The sequence below is a fragment of the Solanum tuberosum genome, unplaced genomic scaffold, assembly GCF_000226075.1.
Source record: "Solanum tuberosum cultivar DM 1-3 516 R44 unplaced genomic scaffold, SolTub_3.0 scf00034, whole genome shotgun sequence".
In the NCBI taxonomy this organism is placed as follows: Eukaryota; Viridiplantae; Streptophyta; class Magnoliopsida; order Solanales; family Solanaceae; genus Solanum; species Solanum tuberosum.
The window spans coordinates 2,211,600-2,213,125 of NW_006238962.1; positions in this window are offsets into that span (position 1 = coordinate 2,211,600).

Consider the following 1,526-nt stretch of genomic DNA (forward strand, 5'->3'; position numbering starts at 1 on the left):
TCATCTTGGGCATTTTTGCTTTCAATAAGTAAATTATAAAGAAATTTTAATGAAAATATATGTAAGATCTTTAAAGTTGTTTATAAAAACAATATATCAAGTATGTATATTAATAAAATATATGTATATAATTCATCGGTTCGGTTCGGTTATTTCTTCAGTTTTTTCGAATAAAACCATAACCAAACCAAATACTATCGGTTTTCAAAATTCTAAAATCAAACCAAACGAAACCCAAATAAAATCGGTTTTATTTTATCGATTTGGTTCAATTTTTCGGTTTGGATCGGTTTTTACCCAAACCGTGAACACCCCTATATAACACAAAAGCATATAATTATATCAGCAAATATAGACCAGCTTTTAAAAAATAATTCCTACTCTCTCCTACTGCTTCGTTTTTTAATTTCTATATTCGAAAATATTTTATTTTTCATATATGATATTGAGATTTATAACTTAGACTTTAATAAAAATTAAAAGGTTTCTTTTCGATTATTACTCAAATCAAAATTAAAGCGAGTACATCATAAATAAAAGATGATAGGGCATACCCCTATATCATCGAACCAGATATAGAAACAAGTGTCCTAGTTATAAAGTATGAATAACTTAATTCATCCTTTTTCTAGCTAGAGAAACAGACATTAATTGAAAATGCTTCATTAGATTAAAAAATAAAAGTTGACATTTAAAATTCTAATCTATCTTAAAATAAAGGATACTTACTTCTCTTATATACGCTATATTATTGTATCCTATTCCTTAAAGAGTGATTCGAAATTGTTATACAAAATTTCTTAAAGAAAAGTCAGCATCAACTGTGCAATGACTAATTTTGAATTCAAGGCTGCAAAAATATTTATTGAAAAGGGTCCATTTTCTGTTATATTTGATTGGAACTACACTTGTTGAAAACACAGGCCATTTCATCTATCTATCTACTCTTGCCATACACATTCCAAGTGTGATTGGAATTATTGTCAATCATCCTAAACTCTTAATAACGTGAGGTATGTTGAGAAAATCTTTATGTGCGTAGTCCTGGTTCAAAATGAATAATATTACATTTTATTAAAATTATGTTTGAATTGTTTTAAGTAATGATTGATATTAGAATCAATGATTCAACAAGTTGAATATGAAAATGATAAAGATGATTGAATGTGACATGACTTAATTTATGGCTAATTTACACTACATTTACCCATAGTTTTGGAGACGTACGTAAAAATAAATAAAAAAGTTATGGATTTTGGTTGTCATAAGTATTTGGTAAATGTAAGTGAAACACATTTAAATTATAAAATCAATTTTAGGATTTTTTATTTATTTTAAAATCCAGTCAATATAGGTCAGCTAACAAAAAGGGTAAACATGCCTCATTTGTTAGACATCGAAAGTATATATACACCATTTTTTAATAAGAGATATATATATATTCTAAATCGTAAAATCAAAAGGGCATATTTGTCATTATACTCCTTTTTTTTTTTTGGGGGGGGGGGGGGGGGGGGGGGGGAGAG